General features: G+C 39.3%; 1 long non-coding RNA gene across 1 annotated transcript in view; it reads left to right on the top strand.

The window, feature by feature from the left end:
- LOC147582634 (uncharacterized) overlaps positions 1 to 22,028 on the top strand; it is a 28,753-nt gene extending 6,725 nt beyond the window's left edge. The window contains exons 2-3 of the long non-coding RNA XR_015248762.1: positions 15,950 to 16,127; positions 21,852 to 22,028. This is a non-coding gene — a long non-coding RNA (uncharacterized LOC147582634). The remainder of the gene's footprint in view (positions 1 to 15,949; positions 16,128 to 21,851) is intronic.
- The last annotated feature ends 471 nt before the right edge of the window (positions 22,029 to 22,499 follow it).

The raw sequence follows: 22,499 nt of genomic DNA, 5'->3' as shown, positions 1-22,499 counted from the left end.
TTCTTTTTGCCATAATACCTGTCACCATAGCTGGCATTCAGTAGGGGCTTAATGAAAACTGAGAGGTCACATTCTCCTGAATTTGTGTGGGCTTTAATGCTTATGGAGCACTTCGCATACCCAAAGTGTGTTCCGTGGACTAGAAGCATCAATATTGTCTAAGAATTTGTTAGAAACGCAGAATTTCAGCCCCCCGCCCAGATCTCTGGGGTAGGGCCTAGAAATCTGTCTTTTAACAGGACCTCTGGGTGATTTTATGGGCGCTAACATTTAAAACCACTAACATATGTCAGCTTATTCAACTTGTTGGAAGATGGATCCATTGGAGGGAAGATGGTTGTCAGAAAGCCACAAAGAAGGAATGGAGCCCCCAACAAATTTGCCTCCATCCACGTGTGTACCATGTGAGTGCTAGGTCAGGCCTATACTGCCCCATCCCACCACTGGGACTCAGGCGCCAGGTCCAATACTGGCTGTCTTGGGCAAATGATTTGTCTCCCTCAGCCTTTGTTTCCTCATCACTAGAATGGGATAATCTTAGCACTAGCTCATATTGACTAAATAAATTATGGTACATTCGTACAAAGGAATACTCTGAAGACTTAATGAGGTAGGCTTATATCTGCTGTTGCAAAAAGATGTTCAAGTTATATTTTTAGATAATGCAAGATTCTAAAGAGCAAATTGTGTATGTGTCAGGTTAAAAATAAAGGACTCATTACATATATATGTGCATTATACACATACAATAGATTACACACGTGTGTCCCACATATACATTAGTATGTATGTGAACTTAAAGAAGACTCATTAACATATACACATAAATACTCATTACATACATATATTGGTAATGTATGAGTTTCCCATAGGAAACTAATATATGTATATATTTTTATGTACATATTATATACATATATAAAATGTGTGTGTGTAAGAGTCCTCCAGTTTTAATGTCTCATACACACATACACAAAGCACTGACTGTAGGCAAGGTGCTGAAAATACCAGGGAAAATAAGAAAATCAAGATCTTGTCTATGAGAAACTTACATTCTAACTAGGAAGGCAGCCAACAAAACAAGCAAATACATAAACAGGATAATTACAGATTACGATGAATGTTATGAAAGAAATCATCTAGATGCTCTGATTGCCACTTGGAAGAGGCCTGTTTGATACAGGAAGAGAGGATCTCAGGAGGATGTGATATTGAAGCAGAAACTAATGAAGGACATAGAGCTGGTGGTTAGCATTGCTGGGGAAAGGGCATTCCAGGCAGAGGGAGCAACAAGGACAGAGGCTCTGGGAGGGGAATGGGCCTGGCTTATTTGAGGACACATAAGAGCAGAGCAGTGGAGTAGGAGACGAGTAACAGTTTTAGAAGTTCCAGTGAGGAAGCATGGTAGGCAAACCTTGAGAATTGTGTTAACATATTGGATTTTATTCTAAGAACAAGGAGAACCCATCAAAAGGTTTATCCAGGAAACTAACACCATCTGATTTAGGTTTTTAAAAGGTCCCTTGGCTGCTGAGTAGGAACAGGCTTGCAGGGAAATGTGAGGGAAAGCAGGAACCCCATCTAAAAGGACATTACAAAATCCAGGTGAAATATGGTACAGGTCTATACCAACTGGGTCAGTGATGGTGGAGAGAGATGAGCAAACTCGAGGATTACATTGGAGGTAAAACCAAAACTGAACAATGGATTGAAAGGTACAGGATTAGTACGGGAGTCAGTTGGCTGTTGGTTGATCCAGACTGTCTTTACTTAGGACAACTCAGATGGAAGCACTCAACTTTGCCCTATGTCTTTCATTCTCCAGTAGGATGGCCTGGGCTTCCACTCATGGAGACAGCAGAGATACTCAAGTGTAATGGAAACGAATAAGCATTTTCTCAAGCCTCTGCTTGAGTCACATCTGCTAATATGCTATTGGCTAAAACAAGTCGCATGGATGAAATCAGAATCAAAAATCAGAGAAATAGGCTCAATCTCTTAATGGGGAGGCTATAAAGCCACATGGCAAAGGGAATGGATACAGGAATGGCTGAAGAAGGGGAAGACAGTGCTTTTCAAAGCACCAGCAGCTCTACATTAACAGCCAGGGACAGGAGAAAACAGAGGTTAACGCAGTTGTGAAATGTTGAAAATGATATGTGCCTATCACTGTCTGTAAAATCAGTGAGCTTAGGAAGCCAAGAATTAAATTGATAAATAAATGCTAGACTGTGCTATGCCCTAGGGCCTATGTGTATGCCAAAATTAGGGACGCTGTGCTTCCTGGCCAATTCTGTTTCATCACAGTGAAGCAGAAACTGCAGGACAGCATGAGATAGACTGACAGACAATTTCATTCTCTCTTTAGTTGAAGTTCTTCTCAGCAATTAGTGACCCAGTACCTTCCCTGACTGGGATTCTCCTGGAATCTCTGAGCTGGTTTATTGCCCCCAGAAGCCCATAGTAATTTCCCTAGAGAAAGCAGAATTTCTGCTACTGTCCCCAGATAAACCATTCCAATAGTCAGGTGGGGATAATGATGGTAGTGGTGATGGTGATGGTGGCGGTGTATTTTCACTCTGTTTTTGTTTTACTTTGTTTTGTTTTTTCACTCAGGACATAAATTGTGAGCCCTTGAACGACATCAATCGTAATTTTCAACTGTATTGGGACAAGTAGGGATAAGCATCTCCCTAATTTCTAGAAATATAAATAGCAAGGAAACAGGATACTTAAACAAATAAAAGCTTTTAACAGAAGGTCTGCAGATGTTGCCTGCTTCTCCTCATCACTGTAGATCTGTGGTCCGGCTCTGGGAAGAGGCAGGAAGCCTTAGGGCGCCTTATTCGAGAACAGTAGATAAAAGTCACGGTCTGGCAATCCCATCTGCTTCCTTAAAGAAGGAAATATTATAAAATAGTAATGTCAGGGCCCCAGGCAACACAGTTTCCCAAGGGTCTCTGGGTTAACTCAACCAACATGTCCTCTTACATGTAAACTTGGACTCATGATGGGGGTGGAGCAGACAGCTGAGCACACTATGTTGGCCCGCACTGCAAATGAAAAGGTACCATCTGTGCTGCTGCTGAAAAATGATGATGCAGAGATGTGACGTTTCTAATGTTCCATCTGGGTACAATTGAATTGCTTCTTTAAAATAAAAAAATCCATATTTGATATCCATCCTTTCTTGTAATGGTCTCCATCTATCTTTTGTTGTTTCTGGAGGATTTATTTCATGAGAAGTATGACATGAAATATGAAAAGCTAAGAACAAAGGTCTTTGGGGGATGACTGTGGCATTTGTTGTTTCTTTGGCTGACTTGTTCTTCATTTTCTTGTCATTTCAAAAACACCTTCCATATGCAAAATGTCCTCTCCCCGCCTTGGGAAAAGACACCCTGACTAGATAACTGGATAGACAGGCAGAAGGTGAATTATCAGTCTGTTATCTACACACAGAAGGAAAACAGGGCGTGAATTTGCCAGAATACCCAGTTGCCCACATTTCCAAACCAAGAAAAGCCGCAATTAATTTTCTTTCCTAAAAATCATGTTGGTTTTGAAGAACATTCTGAGAATAATAAAAAGGGTAATTAGAAGCACAACTTGAATTCAGAGTGACTTGCTTCTGAAGCATTAAAAGCACAAGAAGGAAACAATAGTATATGAAGGGACTCTAACATGCCTCTCGCCAGGTACAATTATAGGTTTGAAATCTGTTGTTATCTTACCATGGCAACCTTCATACTTAATTTCCCAAATGTTGAACTTTTGTCATCCTTCTCCTCTAGGGGAGCCCTTCAACTACTGCTTTCCCTGAATTCATGTCGTGTCCTTGCCTTACAATACCTAGCATTCCTCCAAGCACATGCTGTGGGCTCACTTCCCTAAACCAAGAACAATAGCTAACACCAGGAGAATTGGGTTATGCTCTCGGCAAAAGCACTTAGATGTGTTCTTTCTGTATGATAGAAACCAACGATTGAGCATAGCTTCAAAAGGTCCTTGCCAACTTTGTTTGGCCTCTTGTTCTATCCTGTGCCATTTTAATAAACACTTATTAAGTGTCTACTGTGTGCTGGGAGCATTGGGAAATACAAAGATTGGAATAAGCCATATTGTCTGATCTCCAGAAGTTCACAGTGTAGAAAGAGTAAAATCCAGATAACCAGAAAGCAGTTCTCAATGTGTGATCCCCACACCAGCAGCATCAGTATCACCTGGGGGCTTTGTTAGAACTGTAGATCTCAGGGGCGCCTGGGTGGCTCAGTCAGCTGGGCATCTGACTTCAGCTCAGGTCATGGTCTTGCGGCTGAGTTTGAACCCTGCATCGGACTCTGTGCTAACAGCTTGGAGCCTGGAGCCTGCTTTGGCATCTCTCTTTGCCCCTGCCCCACTAGTATCTCTCTCTCTCTCTCTCTCTATCTCTCTCAAAAATAAATAAACATTAAAAATTTTTTTTTCAAAAAAGAGAAATGCAGATATCAGACCCTTTCCCAGACCTTCTTTTTCTCTCTCTCTCTCTTTTTTTTTTATATTAAGTATAATTTATTGTCAGATTGCTTTCCATCCAACACCCAGTGCTCATCCCAATGGGTGCCCTCCTCAATGCCCATCACCCACTTTTCCCTCTCCCTCATACCCATCAACCCTCAGTTTGTTCTCAGTATTTAAGACTCTCTTATGGTTTTCCTCCCTCCCTCTCTGTAACTCCACCTCCCTTCGCCTCCCCCATTGTTCTCTGTTAAGTTTCTCAGGATCCACATATGAGTGAAAACATGGTAACTGTCTTTCTCTGCCTGACTTATTTCACTTAGCATAATACCCTCCAGTTCCATCCACTTTGCTACAAATGGCCATATTTCATTCTTTCTCATTGCCAAGTAGTATTCCATTGTATATATAAACCACATCTTCTTTATCCATTCGTCAGTTGATGGATATTTAGGCTCTTTCCATATTTGGCTATTGTTGAAAGTGCTGCTATAAACATTGGGGTACAAGTGCCCCTATGAATCAGCACTCCTGTATCCCTTGGGTGAATTCTTAGCAGTGTTATTGCTGGGTCATAGGGTAGATCTATTTTCAATTTTTTGAAGAACCTCCACACTGTTTTCCAGAGTGGCTGCACCAGTTTGCATTCCCACCAACAGTGCAATAGGGTTCCTGTTTCTTCACATCCTCTCCAACGTCTATAGTCTCCTGACTTGCTCATTTTAGCCACTCTGACCAGCATGAGGTAGTATCTCAGTGTGGTTTTGATTTGTATTTCCCCAATAAGGAGTGACGTTGAGTCTTTTCATGTGCCTGTTTGCCATCTGGATTTCTTCTTTGGAAAAGTGTCTATTCATGTCTTCTGCCCATTTCTTCACTGGATTTTTTTGGGGGTGTGGAGTTTGGTGAGTTCTTTATAGATTTTGGATACTAGCCCTTTATCTGATATGTCATTTGCAAATATCTTTTCCCATTCCGTTGGTTGCCTTTTAGTTTTGTTGATTGTTTCCTTTGCAGTGCAGAAGTTTTTATCTTCATGAGGTCCTAATAGTTCATTTTTGCTTTTAATTCCCTTGCCTTTGGAGATGTGTTGAGTAAGAAATTGCTGTAGCTGAGGTCAAAGAGGTTTTTTCCTGCTTTCTCCTCTAGGGTTTTGATGGTTTCCTGTCTCACATTCAGGTCCTTCATCCATTTTGAGTTTATTTTTGTGAATGGTGTAAGAAAGTGGTCTAGTTTCATTCTTCTGCCTGTTGCTGTCCAGTTCTCCCAGCACCATTTGTTAAAGAGACTGTCCTTTTTCCATTGGATACTCTTTCCTGCTTTGTCAAAGATGAGTTGGCCATCCATTTGTGGATCCAATTCTGGGGTCTCTATTCTATTCCATTCGTTATGTGTCTGTTTTTGTGCCAATACCATACTGTCTTGATAGGGTCTCTGGGAGTGGGCAATCTGTATCTTCAAAGTTCTTCCAGATAACTAAGATGCTCCCTAAAATGTGAGAATGACTGGTGTAAAGCATTGGAGCACAAGCACCATAAGAGAGATACAAAGTGTTTTGAGTAAAGGGAAAATCACATCTGTTTTGGAAGGAGGGGATTTTTAGAAGTGATATAATTTCTGTGATGCTTTGAAAGTTAGCTAAGATATTGAAATGTAGGCAGTGGAGTAAGAAGAGGACATTCTGGGTGAGTGAAACATGAGCCAAGCAACAGAATTAAGAAAGCAGAAGGCAAATCGAAGAGTCTAGATTGATTGGCATGGAAGGAGATGGAGGTGAGAATCAGAAGATATAAGTTAGGGTCTCAAGCCCCAAGCTGAAGAGCATGTGGACTAACTCAGTGGGCAATGACAAGCCACTAAGGTTTTTAGAAGAATAGCAAAATTAGAGCAGTGCTTTTGGAAGACTTATGTGATGGTTTCAGTAGGATAACTTGAAGTAGAAAGATACACAGGAAGTGGGGAACCAATTGAGTTGACAACTGTAATATTTTGGGTGGGTAATAATGAAAGTTTCAACTAGGGGGTTTACAGAGAAAATATGAGGGAATTAATTGGGGAAAATGTGAAGGACTAAATCAATAGCAGTTAGCAATTGATTCAATATTAGCAAGAAAATGAGAAGACTCAAAACCTTGATTAACAAGAGATTAGTCATGTCATACACCAAAAATTGAGGCAATCAGAGGATGAGTTGGTTTTGGAAGGGATTTGTTTAGATCATAGTTGACATTTTGTGATTTGGTGCATCATGAAGCTGGGAATGCGGGCATGGAGTTTATAATAAAATCTACAATATTTGACCACATAGGCTAGGTCTGGCTAGGCACATGAGCTAGGCACATGACTTATATCATGTAAAGCTTATACTAACTTTATGAGAGGACATTATTATGCCTGTTTTTATTATTTAAATTAGATTCTGTTGCATATAACAGAAAATCCAAAATATACAAAACAGTGGCTTAAACACAAGGTTTATTCTAGCATGCAGAAGAAATCAGGAGGTGGGCAGGCAGGATAGATATGATGGTTTCAGCAAAATCATCAGAGGGCCAAGTTCCTTCTAATGTCCTTCCGCATCCTCCCCTGGGGAATCCTACCCTCCAAGTACTTCATCAGTCAAGATTGCTGCTGAAGCTCCAACTGAAAGTATGGGAATGGATGCTTGTTGAGAGTATGAATATGGAGTAGGAGGTTGGAAGAACCTTGGAGGATGACCACTAGGAAGGGCCAGGAGGAGGCATAGGGAAGAGAGGAGGACCACGTCAACAAAAGGCAAGGAAACACAAGGCTTAGAACGGCAGGGGAGGTGGGGAGGTGATGTTGGATCGTGCAGACCATGAAAAACGCTTAGTGGGTTGGACAAGGTGGGGTCCTCAGTGACCTTCAAAAGAACAGCATCATTCAAGAGTTCTGCGGCAGCAGCTCTTAGAGTTAAGGAAATACTAGATGATGAAGTAGTGCAGCAGTAATTTCTCTCCCATGAAGTTTGGTGATACAGGGAAACAAAGAAACAATGGTAGTGACTGAGAAATCCAGCAGCATTGAGGTAATGTTTCCTAGACTAGTAGGCCTGAATACAATTTCCCTTTATGATGTCAGGTCTCCTGGAGACCAGATTTAAATTGCTTGAGCGTGTGGGCTGAGACAGCGAAGCACATCTTCCCTGAAGGCAGCCCCCGTCCAATTCCTCCTAAGAAAAGTAAAGCGAGTGTTGGCTGATACTGTAGCATAATAAAGGGCTGATACATTTTCTAAAGGCCGTCTGATAAGCTTCATTAATTCATTTTTGGCTTTCCCTCCAAAAGCTGGATAGAAGTTCCTCTAACTCTGGCCTGTGCTCTTGAAGAAAAATTAAATTGCAAAAGTGAGGCTGTTACATTAGGCCGCACTCCCCCCAGGGTCAGCAAAGGCTCTCTGGGCGCTTTGCAATGGCAGAGCTGCAGCTCCATTTCAGCAAAAATAAATATCAGATTACACACATTGTTTTTGCAGCTGAGGATTTGGTGGAGTGGCTATTGCATTCTGCAGTTGCAGATAAAGAGAGCACAGCGTTTTTGCATCCTTTCTTTATGAAGCCATTTTCTCCCCTCAAGAAGTGCATCCCCAGAGGATTTTTTCCAACAAATGCCTGGTGCTTCTGTGATGTTCATCGTGCATGACTTGCTTTAGAGGTTGTTAAAAATAAAGACAGATAGTTGGGTCAGTTCTCTTGGTGCCTTTCACTCCTCCCTTGTTAGATTTCCACCCCACCCTTATCTCCCTCCCTGGAAAAGCCCTTGTGCTACAAAATTATGAAAGAATGGCAGAGACTGAAACCACAGCACGCCTTTGCAATTCTAACTTTCTAACCTGAAACCAGTGAGCCATAAAACTCTAGAAGCTAAAAGCTGCCTGAGGCAAATCCAAATCTTCTGGCTTTAAAATAGCAACACATCTTTTACCATTTTAGCTATTTTGAGGTAGATTTTCATGCGCAGGCATGCTTGTTGAAATTAAATGTGTTTCATTTGTATCTTTTTTTTTCTTTCTGAAGAAATAGCAGGCTTGCGAGGTACTGCTTTCTGAGTCTTAAATTAAAGACTAAATTTGAGTGCCTTGAGTAGGTATTAAATTACCAAACTGGGAGTTTTCTATCTAGACTGGATAGGCCTGGTACCACTCTGGAACCTGGGTACATTTAGGAAAGTTGCCTTACTTGAGCCTGTCTTTGAGTATTCCTGTATTGTCACAACTCTTAGTCTGGATGCCCCAGAAACAAACCCTAAGATGAGGTTCTGAGGGAAAGTAGTTTATTTGGGAGATGATTACAGGAAACACTGGTAATGTGACTGAACGAAAGGGAGTTCGCTCCCTGATGTATCACGGAAACTGCATGAGGTGAGTTGTCGCACAAAGAAAACTTTATTTGGAGCAAATAAGATCACAGAGAATGGCTTCCAAAGCCATGACTCCCTGAGAGAGGGTAACTGGGTTCCTTTTGTTTAGGTTACGATGAATATTTAGATAGGGAAGCCATGTCATCATATGTAGAGGTGGTGCACATGCACCTTAAGGAAACCTCCTATACATAAATTGTATGTTATGTAAATGAGGCTCCTCCTTGGGTGGAGATTTCAGCATTATAATGAGGTAAAGATAAGTACCAGTCATTCCAGGGGGTCACACCACGGTCTATCTGCGCAGGTGCAAGTCATTTAGCTCAGATGGTCAGGGCGGACTGGGCTGGTACCTGTCTTGTCACGCCTGTTGCCATCACCTGAGGGGTGGTTTTGGGTTCATTTGCAAGATTTAAAAGGTAAGACAGAAAGGAGATCTTAAGGAAAGATGTAGGACAAAGGTTAGTGAGTTTGTACTCACTACTGCAGGTAGCCACTACCGCAGGTGGGCAGTAAAGGTCAGGTCTTAGGGTCTAGCTGGTGACAGTAAGAGGATGGGGAAGTGAGCAGAGAAGAGAAAATAGCTCATAAAATGTGCCACTGTGGGCAACTGGTGCTTGATCCTGCTGAGGACTCTGGGAAACACTGCATAACATGAACAGATATGTCCTACCTGAGGGCTGGGAAAGCTTGGGTATTCATCAGCCAACCCCCATCTGTCATGGGTTCACAGTCCTGACCAGAGATGTCAATTCTTTCCAACATCCTCTATAGATTCAATGAAATCCCAATCAAAATCCCAGCAACTATTTTGTAGATGTCAACAAATTGATTTTAATATGTATATCAAAAAGCAAAAGACCTAGAATGACTAAGACAATACTAAAAAAGAACAGAGTTGAAGGACTTATATTACCCAACGTCAAGATTTAATATAAAGTTGGTATAATCAAGGCAGCATAGAAGTGAGTTGGGGGAAGAGTAGTGGAACAGAATAAAGAGCCTAGAAATAGACCCACACAAATATAGTCAATCTATCCTTGACAAAGACTCAAAGGCAATTCAGTGGAGAAAAGACAGTTTTTTCAATAAATGGTTCTAGACACTAGATACTTATACTTTTCACAAAAATTAACTCAAAATGAACCATAGATCTAAATGTAAAGTGTAAAACTATAAAAGTTGTAGAAGAAAATATAGGGGAAAATCTATATGATCGTGGATTGAGAGATGAATTTTTAGATGCAATACCAAAAGCACAATCTATAAAAGGGAAAATTGATATGTTGCATTAAAATTTAAAACTTCTTCCCTGTGAAAGACAGTTAAGAAAATGAAAGAATTGGAGGAACTAACTGCAAAACATGTATCTGATAAAGGACTTGTATACAAAATATACAAGGAATTCTTAAAACTCAACAATAAGGTAAGAAACTCTTAGAGCTAAAATCTTAGAGCTAAAAATCTACAACGATTGTTGATAAAAACAGGTAGAATGTGATTTTTATTTTGTAAACAATAATCACAATACACGTGTAAATAAATAATTTCTCAATAGTCAAGTCTTTTATTATCCCTTTTTTGGAAAGAGAGTTGTTAACTATAAACATTTCCCTCTCCAGCTCTTAGTCTTTTTAACTGAGCAGAAGGGATTATGCAGTGAGAGAAGGAATTGCAGGAGAAACTGACAGGCAGATAGAAGGGGAAAATTCCTTAAAGGGGAGGAGGTGCCTAGGAGCTGGAGGCCCCAGGTCCCATGCCGTACTGTGCCTGTCCATTCCATGCCTCACTGTACCCATAGGTGGTGGTGAGGCCTGAGAGGGAATCTCAAACACACACTGAGCCTCCCATCCAGAGGAAGACTCAGTGCTCCTCTGGACCCTGAAGGCAGTCCCTGCCCTCCTGACCCACTGGACATTAGACAGTGATAAAGGCTGCCATGTTGGGTTGAACATCAAAGACATCCCCCAGCTTTCCAAGCGGTACATAAGCCTCCCATTTTTCTCTTTGACCCTCAAGAAAGATCAAAAGCCCCAGTACTTACAAGGATCTTCTGACAACCTTGTAGGACATGAAGGTCAGAGGCAGATTTAATCTGATTTGAAGAAAATGGAGAAGTGTGACATTCCTTAGAAAACTGAGTTTATGTGCAGGCAGTCATACACGTTTTTGATACATATAAATGAGAAAACAACTATAAGAGTAAATGCCGAATTAACGATAGGTGTTGAATTCTGAGTAATGGGATTATAAGTGATTCTTATTTTCTTTTTATTTACTCTGTGCTCTTTGATTTCCATGCAAGGAGAATGTATTACCTATGGAAAAATGGGGAAAGGCTAGGTGGTACAGTGTATAGGGCCTGGGTTTTGAATTACTAGTGCTTCTTATTTGCTGGGTCAGTTTGATAAAGTTATTTACAAGTCTTTTTCTTTTTCTTTTTTTAACTTCGGTTCACATTTTATTGCACTGATCACATGTCATGACTGAGAAGACATTGTATATTGTTAGACTCTCAGTTTTTGAATAAAATGCAAAACACAGTCTTCACTAGAGCATAATGGTCAATTCTTAAGCATTCCCAAGGTAGTCTTAGATGAGATGTTTCCTGAAGATATACGAAAATATGGCTAGGATAAGAATACGTAATGCACATCCTGACACAAGAAGGGAGGCAAGAAAAGGATCGTGCATTGAAATGATTAGCAAGTTAACTATTTTATGTATTTACCAGTAATTTGAGGCAGACGTGAATGAACAGGAATACTTGGAGGATGATCGTGATTGAAAAGCATTTCAATGTGGGGCACTTGAGTGGCTCAGTGGTTAAGCATCTGACTCCTGATTTCAGCTCAGGTCATGATCTCACTGTTCATGAGATGGAGCCCAGTGTTGGGCTGTGTGCTGACAGTGTGGAGCCTGCTTGGAATTCTCTCTGTCCCTCACTCTCTGCCCCTCCCCCATCACATGCATTCTCTGTCTCTCTCTTTCTCAAAATAAATAAAAAGAAAGAAAGAAAAATATTATATAGTATAAATGACTGTTCAGTGATATTTCTACTTATTTTACTTATTTCTACTTGTATTACCTTTAGTAATAAAATGTTTTTTTTCTATCTCATACATGATTGAACACATATTTTGCTTTAAAATTAACAGTCACAATTGAAGAAACAATGGTTTGTTTTTCTGATGAAGTTACCAACCTGCTGAATCTTAAGGCATCAACAAATGCTGTGTTTCATTTTCCCTGAACAATAAGACCTTCTATTTTGATTTTCCAGTAAATAGCAATTTTGTTTCTCTAGTTGTTTCCATTTGCCAAACAGTCATGATAGTTTAACATGGTGGCTACTGCTTTCAGGGGATTCTATCAGGGGAGTCCTCATTTCCATCACAGCAGCTTCTGGCAATCTTTCATCTAAAGTCCATCCATCAGGACTTTTCAGTGGTGGTTGGCCAAGATGTCATGGCTGCCATGGCTTCATTCTGCTGAATATGATTTTCCTGAAATCTCCTAGATATTCTTAGTGTTATATAAAAATATATCTGTGAGCAATGTTCCGAATGGGTGGTCTCTTCGGGTTTTACTTCTCTTGCTGTGAAGTCTTTAATGCAGTCAGAAAAGCAGGTTTCTGTCAGCTTATTGTAGGTTCCAAGAAATTCTTTAAGCTGTTTCATCTGATCAGATTCTGGTATTTATGCAGCCATATTCTTTTGGTGTGTTTATTAATCACCTTTTCTGATGCATGAGTTTCCTTTTTGTTCTGGAAAGTCAGTTGTCCAACCTTTGCTTGAACGTCTCCATTGAGACCTGATTTCTTAAGCACAGGCTCTCACATCAGACACAAGTGCAAGGCTGAGCTGCCAGTTGGGTCTAGGGGCAGAGGGTCTTGGTCAGGGCAGGCACTGCAGCTGCAGGATGGAAGACAACACCAAGTTATTTACATTTCTAAGCCTTATGTCTTTACCTATAAATCCCAATGGTGTCAACTTTGTAGTTATCAAAGAGATTATAAAGAGAGCAGAGTAGTTTGCCATATAATTGCACACATAGATACTTATGATAAGTGTACACTTTAGACTGGTGAACGTCACAGTCTGTAAATCTCAGCAATGTGAAAAAACACACGAAAAATACTCATGATCCTTTTGTGTGAATATTTAAATCAACTACGGAAATAGCTAACCTAGATACCCTGATGAATATTTATAAGGTTGGCATATGTCCATCATTTATATCTTTAAATTAAATACAAAAATAAAAACATTACTTTTTTCAAGCTTGTTCCATAATGCCAACTGAAACTCCCAAGAAGTTCTGCATTCTAACAACTCTTCTAAGAATGACTTAAATCCAAAGTACAGGTTATCAATTAGAGGTGATGGCTATGTTCCTTGATGGATTGTTCAGAGATCACTTAATCCCTGCCCACCTGACATTTTTCTGCTACTAAAATGAAAAGAATGGTCCTTGTCATAAGGTGAATTATATCCCCCCCCCCATTTATATGTTAAAATCTTAACCCCCAGTACCTCAGAATGTGACTGTATTTAGAGATAGGGTCTTTAAAGAGGTAATTAAGTTAAAATGAGGTCATTAGAGTGGGCCCAAATCTAATATGACTGGTGCCCTTATTTAAAAAAAGGAGATTAGGTCATAAACATACACAAAAGGAAGACCATGTGAGACACAGGGAGAAGATGGCCATCTACGAGCCAAAGAGAATCTTTAGAAGACACTAGCCCTACTGACACCTTGATCTTGGACTTTCAGCCTCCATAATTGTGAGAAAATAAATTTCTGTTGTTTAAGCCATCCAATCTAGGATACTTTGTTATGGCAGCCCCACAAAACTAATATCGTCTTTTTGCTTGTCTGAATTTGGGGTGTTGGAAGGAATCTGAAAGACATTTAGGAAAATCTTAAAACTCCTTTTTTTACAAAAGTCTAATAAAATTATTATCATTTGTGGTGCACCCATACTTACAATTATGATGTGGCAGCTATTCCTATTCCAATATATATAGCAAAGATATTTTCTCTTTAAGTTTAAAATAAACTGTGGCATGGAGGAAGGTATCAAGATTACATGTTTTGGGGATAGATTTCTCCACTCCCTTCAAAGGATAAAGGACATAGTATTTGCTTGGTTCAATGATCAAGACTTTGTGCTGAGAGGTGGAAGAAGAGAAGACCCGAAGAAGTTAAGATAATGAAATTACTTTTCATAAATACAAAAACCAGAAAAGAGGGGCTGTAGGGAGAAGAGCTAGCACAATGGAAGACTTTGGGAGAATAAGTGAGAAAGAGATTCAGGAGCTTTGGGTGGGAGAAAGAGGTGTGTAAGTAGGGCTCCTAGAAAGGTATGCTGGGCAGAATGAAGTGCAGTGTCTCCTCATTCTTCAAAGAAGAATTGTCATAAGACTTTCACATTATTCTCCAAGGTTTTTGATTCAAGGACCCCAAATTCATGGTGCTTTTCCTGACATTCCAAAATGTTGAAGAGATTGTGAGATTAAAACAAGGTAGCTTAAAAGATAGCTCATCCATTTAGTCAGTTTCTCTTAAAATTTTCCACGATGTGAAATGCAAAGTAATGTGCTGTAAAGACAATGATTAAGCAAAGGGTATTTTAAAGTTTACTTTTCTTTCCATTTGATTTCTCTGCTTTCAAGTATCTGCTCCTCAGTCCATCTGTTGTCCTATTTTGATTGTTTTTGGCAAGCAGATGCAGGAGAACACTATTGCGTTTCTGTTTTATAAAATCTCAGAGATAAGAACATAATGTTAGTCAGGTTTTCTTTTGTGGGGAAAAACTGTGAAGTACTGAAATACATCAAAAAAATATTACTGGATGTTTTCAAAGGAAAACTAAGCATTGTCTAGCATCCCCCTCCAGCTTATTGGTTCTACGGTGTCTTTATGACTTTCATTATATTGGTGTTATTTACAATTCTGTAAATTGTGCATAACTGAAAGAGATACAAATGATTCTTATCCAAAAATATGCAAATGAATTTGAAGGATGTTCCATTAATTTCCCTCCCTCTCTGTGGAAGAAGCCATTATGGCACAAATTAAGCAAATTCATTGCAACATTCCTAATAGCCTTCATATGTGTTTTCTCTTTGGATTTTCCTTCGAATTGGTTGTAACATCTTACTGGTTCCCTCCTTAATTAGTTAAATAAAATCTTTGACATATGCCCATTTTATATATGTATGAGATGTGAGTTTATCTTTTCTAAAAAATTATCCTTTAATACTTTCATGAGTTGACTGTCTTTCAGCTTTTAGAAACCCAGCTGAATATTAGTCTTACCTGAGTTTCAACTGGACACAATATTGAATTAATCTTTTGGAGTGAGAAATAGCAGGGGATGGCTGAGGAACAGTGTAGTTGAACTGACCTCTCTATACCTCAGTCAAAAGTCTCAACTGCGTGCATCTCCAGTGAACCCAGGGGACCTGAGCCATGATCTGCATGACATTTTTATCTCTGACATTCAGTTTGACTTTCAAGTATCACAGAGTAGCAAAAAAAAAAAAAAAAAAAAAAAAAAAAAAAAAAACCATGAATCCAAAATGAAACAGAATATTTTTCAACTTGCCACTATACCATCCAGTCTAATGTGAAAGAAAATCCATTTCATTTTGCCACTGCCTGCTGATTGGCATGAACTCAGCTGCCCTTCAAAGGTTCAGCCTCTTGAAAGCAGTTTCAGTCATTGCTGTGAGCCAAAGGGAGAACAGGAGTTAACATTCTCAAATTCCCCTGAGAGTTGTTTTTGGATGGGTGGGGGAGAATGTATTTGGTGAATGGTTTTAGCTTACACCGAAAAGGTACTTTAATTTTGGTCCATTTTTATGTATGAAAGTAAAAGTAATATCAGAGAAATGTGTTGACAACTTCCAGTGAGTAAAATATCTGCCATCTTGAGATAAGTGTTGCCAGAAAATAGAAAATGATGCAAGAGGTTTACCCTGTACACATTATCCTATCAGAATTAGAAGCATATGCCATATGTTTTTGTAGGGGGGGAAAGAAATCATTTCCTTCTACTCTTCTAGGTTCTCCACTGGGGGACCCTGTAACAACAGAGTATAACAAGAGAAACAGAAGTTTATTAACCTGTATATATCCCATATACATGGGAGAAGCTCAAGGATGAGTAACTCAAAGAGATGGCTAAAACTTGAACCTAAATGCTGTCTTCAACTAAAACAAAGGAAGAAGGATGTAAAGGAGGTAAGTTATGGGCAGGTAAATAGAAAAAGTACAGTAAAGAAAGGAAAGGTTTGTTATGTAAATTTTAGTCTATGCCTTTTCTATTTGTAAGAGTCTCTTGGGATTTAGAGTCACTACAAAGAGGGAGACACTTTTACAAATGAAGATTTCCTTTATAAATGTAGATTTCTCTTACAAAAGAGTAACTTCTACTGTTTTCAGAACTTCTGCTTCTGCTGTTTCTTTTTCTTTTTTAATTTTTTTTATGTTTATTTATTTTTGAGAGAGAGACAGAGACCGTGAATGGGGGATGGGCAGAGAAAGAGGGAGACAAAGAATCAGAAGCAGGCTCCAGGCTCTGAGCTGTCAGCACAGAGTCCAATGTGGGGCTTGAACTCACAAACCATGAGATCATGACCTGAGCAGAAGTCAATGCTTAACCGACTGAGCCACCCCAGTGGCCTGCTTCTGCTGTTTCTTAAAACAGCTTATAATCAGCTCTAAATAAAATCATCATTAGCAGCAGCAGCAGCAGCAGCAGCAGCAGCAGCAGGAAAACAACTGGCTCTAAATAGTACTTATACCAAAAAGGCATTTGGGGGGGGGGGCATACTCTGGTCTCCTACAGTCATATTTTGGGGGGGGGGTACATTCTGGTCTCCTACACTTTCTGTTGCCAACCTTGAAGCCGCATCCTGGCATTTAGGTTGAGTGGTTGATCTGTCCAAGGCAACCATGGCTTCTTGATCACATTCAGATAGTTTTTACTTGTCTTCAGCTCTTGGTTTGATTGTTTGGAGTCTCAAGTTGGTTTTTGAAGTCAAAAGGAACACTTCTTCCTTTCCTTCCCTGTTTATAGAATTAAAGGACAAGAACATGGGGCCTAATTCAGGTAAATATATTAACAAAATCTCAACCAAAGTATCATTTTCAAAATGTTTAACATCATGCAATTCTCATGTAAAATCAAAATGAGCAGAAACCAAAGTTTTATTACACTCATCAATGAGGGAAGCAACGGGATGGTGAAGTTGGTTCAAGAAAGGATACAAGGAATTGATGATTATATCATCAATGAAAGAAAGGAAGAATACAGAAATAAGTCACAAGGTTAGAGGCAAAACTCATCATTGTTCTATCAGTAATAAGACCATGGCCTTTGGAGTTAACTTTTCTACACAAGAAAAATCATTTGTGTTACTATCAGACAAAAATAATTGTCATTGATCCCAGACAAAAATTACTTTCATGATATTGGGCAAAAATAATTTACATCTTTGAGAACAAACTGAAGGCAGATGGGGGTGGGGGAGAGGGGAAAGTGGGTGATGGGAATCGAGAAGGGCACTTGTTGGGATGAGCACTGGGTGTTGTATGGAAACCAATTTGACAATAAATTATATTAAAAAATAATTTACATCTTATCAGTTTCCAACAAAGAAATACTTAGCTTTACAGAGTTGAAAATTGTCTGAGCCCTAATCAAGAGCAATGGTAAATCAAACAAATTCGTGTATCATGTGACTCTAGGGTAGGAGTCAATAAACTATAGCAGGCCTAGCTTACCTTAACTTGTTTTTGTAAATAAAGTTTTGTAGGAACATTGCTGCAGCCATTTACTTATGCATTGTAGATGGTTTCTTTTGCTACAGAGTTGAATAGTTGCAACAGACTAGATGGTCCTACAATCTAAAATATTTGCCATATAGCCCTTTACAGAAAACAAAACAAAACAAAACAAAACAAAACAAAACAAAACAAACTTGCCAGCCTTTCATCTAGGAACACCAGGAACAGGGCACTGCCTAACAATGGAAACAGAAGTGACATAGTCTTTTTTCCTCCTTACTTTCAAGTTTTAGATAATATTTTTTTCTTTGCAACAGTGTTAATAAAAAATACTTGAGAGTGAAATCAGACAAACTTCTTCAAGGAAAAGGCACATCAGAAGTATGTGCCTTCTGATCAGGTACATATTACTGAAAATTATGTGCATCGTAGCCACACTGTACAATGAATTCTGCTTGACAGCATTATAGATTCTCAGAAACTCCTTCAGAATCAATTACACACACTGAAAGCAGAGAAATACCAAGTTCTTTATTTCTAAGAAAAAAATCTCATGACCCATTTAAGTTCTCAGCATTTTGAATTACTCACTTCTCTTCGATTAAAAAAAAAAAAAAAAAATCAAACCAGGGGCACCAGGGTGGTTCAGTCAGTTAAGCATCTGACCCTTGATTTTCACTCAGGTCATGATCTCACAGTTTGTGATCAGGTCATGATCATCACAACTGCTCCATCCAATTTATGTGTCCAGGCATTCTCACCACAGAATCCCTGCTTGGGATTCTGTTGCTGCCCCTCCCCTGCTCACACACTCTTTCGCTCTAAATAAATAAATAAATAAATAAATAAATAAATAAATAAATAACTTTTAAAAAATCAACCCAGATTTTGATATTAAGTTCATCCATATCCTGATATTTTCCTTTTGCTATATGTGGCCCACTTCAAGGGGTTGCCCTTTCAAAAAAAAAAAAAAAGTCACTTCTGACTACCTTGGTAAACTTATTTAAAAATAAATATATGAACTCACACAGTTGATTATTATTTTGAAATGGTATTGGAGTAAGGATTTTAAGTTTTCTGTCTAGACTAATCCAGTTCTTGTTGCCTCTTTAGAGGTCTTCCTACCATCACTAGACCACAATCAGTGTGCATTACAGACATTTGGGAGATTTTATGGACTGCCTGGTCCCTATCTGTAAAGCAGGTGTAGGCAAAATGCCATCTTAAATCTAATTCAAAAAAGTAAATATTGACAAAATTTTACCTAGATTCTACTCAGGGCTGAGTTTCAGCCACTACCTTTAGATAATTCTCAGATTATCTCAGTCATTCCAGCCTCTCTCCCTTGAAGTCCTAGAATCAGCTACTGAAGGGTTAACTCTGCATAGAGTGGAGAGCCAACATTCAGTCAAGAGTTCATGACAATTGGCTGGTGTCCTCACCATGTTGTATGCTACATATTTCCATGGCACTCCCCCGCCCCCCCCCACCCTGCGCCCCATGTAACATTTGCCATATTGCCTAATTGTTCACAATCCCTTTTCAGTTGCTACCAGCACCCACCAGCCACCACACAAAATCAATGCAAATCTCTTTAAAACTAACAGGGGCAAATCACAAGGAAAAACAGGAGGAACAAACCAAGAATGGGACATCAGTGTTACCTGAATGAGGATAGGTTGTGCAAACTATTCTTTTTTTTTTTTTTTAATGTTTATTTTTTTGAGAGAAAGAGCATGAGCAGGGGAGGGGAAGAGAGAAAAGGGGACAGAGGATCTGAAGCAGGCTGCATGCTGACAGCAGATAGCCCAATGCAGGGCTCGAACTCACAAACCGTGAGACCATGACCTGAGCCGAACGAAGTCAGATGCTTAATCAACTGAGTCATCCAGGCGGCCCTGTGCAACCTATTCTAAGAAAGGGCTCTAGGCATAATCAAGACATGACTGAGTAGGGAAGAACTGTACAGCCTAGCCTAATGCAAAGAACTGGAGCATTTATACACCCATCAGCTGAGAGGGATCTCAGGGAAAGAACAAAGGAAATAGAAAAACAACACAAGGGAGCTTTAGGAAAAAAAACTGATTTCATACTTCTGCTCCATCCAACTTATGTGCCCAGAAAAGCCCGTCCATTCTGGTTTTAGCTCTCCCTGATGATTGAGTTATACTTGCACACACTGAAGATCAGATGCTGCTGGCATCCCATCTGCACCCTTCCACTCCTCTTTATAGCTCAGTGCACACTGGTCCAGCTTTCAACAGCTAGCCTCTACATTTTGTTCCTCAAGGGCCTTCGCTGTTTTCTGGAGCCCCATCTACTAGTTGGTGTAAAATGTCCCAGTTCTTTTGATCCTCGTGTAGGATGATCCTGACATGTTCTACACTGGCTTTCAGAGTTTCCCCAGCAAAATTGGGCTCCAGTCATCCATAACAGTAGTTGGCCCAATAAGGCATATATCACTGGCTCTTTTCCCTTCCCCTGTCTCACTTACATAATCCCCACCCTATGCTCCCCTCACCCCCCAAATTACTCTCAAATCATTGTCTCAGGATCTGTTTCCTAGGAGTACCCCTCCGCCCACCCAAAACACAATAGATGTGCAAGAAATATTCATTCACTCATCCAAGCCTTTTGAGTATTTCTACTTTTTGAAATTTACTGAGGATTTTGGTGCCTTAATTTTTTTCAGTATGGCTCATTTTCATGAGTATTTCATGGGCAGTTGGAAAGAATGCATATGCTCTATTTCCAGGGTACAGTTGGGTATACATTGATCGGTTCTACTTTTAAACTGTGTTATTTAGACCTTTCATATGCTTTCTTATTTTGCATCTACTCAAACTATTACAGCTAAAAGAGTTCATTTGAAGTCCTCTATTACCAGAGTGCTTCTATTTGTCTTTTTATCTTCTGTATTTTCTGCTTTATGATTGTTGTTATTTGATACCTAGATATTCATAAGTGACACATTTTTACATGAGTTACACCTTTAAAAAACACAAAGTGCCCACTGTTTTTTGAGCTGAATTACGCCTTTTCTGATATTATGTTAATAATTCATTGTTGTTTAAAAATGTACCTTTTCTGGGGTGCCTGGCTGGCTCATCGGTGGAACGTACCACTCTTGATCTTGGGGTTGTAATTTTGAGCCCCACGTTGGGTGTAGAGATTACTTTAAAACAGTCCAAAAAATGTTTTTAAGTGTACCTTTTCCTAGTAGACTTTGCCCATCTTTCTATTTTTGACTATCTTGAATCACTTCAGTGTGATCCTTAGATATGGCATAGTTTCTGTTTCTTTTACAATCCAATCTAATCTAAAATTCTTCTTTTAATATGTAGGTTAAATCCATTTGCACTTACTAAAATGACACACATATGTTTGGTCTCGGTTCTGTCATATTGTTGCATATTTTCTGTCTTTATATATTTTAAGGACTTTTCCTATGTAGTCTGTTTCCTTTGGTTTGCTTCCCCTATAGCTCTGAATTTTAGGTAGCTTTGCAGCTCTGTTCTGGTGATAACCCTTATTAATGCATTTAGTCAGTGCATTATAGTCCTTTACTAAGAGAAATAAAAAAATGGTGTTTCCTCTTTCTTCCCCATGCCCTTTCTCTCCACCACCCAATTTAAATCAATAATATTACCTTTCTTAATGTTATCTTTATACTATTTAAGAGTATGTATGGGTGCCCGAGTGGCTCAGTCAGTTGAGCATCTAAGTCTTGATTTTAGCTCAGGTCATGATCCTGGGGTCATGAGCTCGAGCCCCATATTGGGCTCCACCCTGAACATGGAGCTCTTTCCCTCTTTCTTTCTCTCTCACCTCCTGCCCGTCTCCCCAACTTGTGCACTTGCTCTATCTCTCTACAAAAAAAAAAAAAAAATTAAAAGAGGAAAGAATATGTATATGTCTATTACTTGATTAGTCAGCTCTTAATGATGTCATTTAAATCATAGTTATCATAGATGAGATAACCAACATATCTATTCTAATTCCTACCTCCTTCACTCCAGTGTGTAAGTTGTAACATTTCTGTGTTGTCCATGGTCACTTCAGGGTTTAAAACTAACAGGGGCAAGTGCATTCTAACAGTGCTTGCTGAGATCTGTTTTTCTCCTGGGTTCTGTCACAAGTCTCTTGTTTTTTCCCTTCCCTTTCTTTTTTCAGCTGCTGCTCCGTTCTGCTGCTTTATTTATTTTACAGTCTGTGGATCATATTTGTCTCCTACTTTCACATGGATGGACTCTGTGGGGAGGTGCTTTTTCATTCTCCTTGAAGATCTGGGATCGTTTTCAGGAATTGAAGAAGAGAGGCTTATTTATACAGGTTTGTGGACACTGGAGTTCCCTGGGTCTGTGTTTTGCTGTTTTTTTTTTTCTGGTCACGTAATCCTTACCCATGCACATTTAGGATTAAGCTTTGCAGAAACACAAAAGGAGTGACAATAATCATAGGAAGTGTAGCTGTTTTAACAAAACAATGAAGGAATCATTGGCAGAATAACCTTTTCATCACTTCTCCAGACACAGAGGTAGATGGCTCTGCAATCCACCTAGACAATTATCTGGGCCATCTTCTGACCATTCCTCGTTCAGTAATAACTATTTTCATTCCAGCTCAGTTTTACAAATCTAATTTCACAGAATTATAGGTCATTAGCAGTCTGAGAGATGAAGTTCATATTCTTGAAGAAATTTCAGCCGTCGGTGTGTTTTTCTTGGAAGAGAAATGTCTTGTGCTTATTCTTGATTACTCAAAAGAGTTTTAAAATTTGGACACAATTGTAACTCTCAATGTAAAGATGACATTCAGTGA

Source organism: Puma concolor, chromosome A3, assembly GCF_028749965.1.
Source record: "Puma concolor isolate L17-30 chromosome A3, mPumCon1.1.hap2, whole genome shotgun sequence".
Classification (NCBI taxonomy): Eukaryota; Metazoa; Chordata; class Mammalia; order Carnivora; family Felidae; genus Puma; species Puma concolor.
This window is presented reverse-complemented; position numbering and strand designations above follow the sequence as displayed.